A 445-nucleotide genomic window follows, 5' to 3' on the forward strand; every position below is an offset into this window, starting at 1 on the left:
CCATGGTATATTTTCGAAAGAAGACATACTGTATTTACGTTGTTTTACTTTCTCATTACCGGCTCGCTTCACATCCCACCTGACAGTCTGTCAGCTGACGCCACAGGAACGTCAGACCCATCTACCTGTGAGGACACTCTTGTACCTTATTCTACGGGATGTTTCTGTCACATTTATCTTTTTTTTGCAGCAGCAGTTTGTATTTTAAAGCATGAACTCATAAGAATCTCTTTGCCTAATTCTGTCTGTTTACGATCAGGGCCTGTCAACTAGAAACTATATATTCAGGCATAATTCTGATGATGATGATAACCACAGTATTTACATTAATATGAGATATTAATGTGAATATGAATTAACTGTTTATAACTGTGCAGTGCTGTAACTAAGGCACTTAAGGTTTAGCCTTAATTTTGTGTCCTAAAGATGACAAAATGCAAAAACA

The sequence above is a fragment of the Brienomyrus brachyistius genome, chromosome 5 (genome assembly GCF_023856365.1).
Source record: "Brienomyrus brachyistius isolate T26 chromosome 5, BBRACH_0.4, whole genome shotgun sequence".
Lineage (NCBI taxonomy): Eukaryota > Metazoa > Chordata > Actinopteri > Osteoglossiformes > Mormyridae > Brienomyrus > Brienomyrus brachyistius.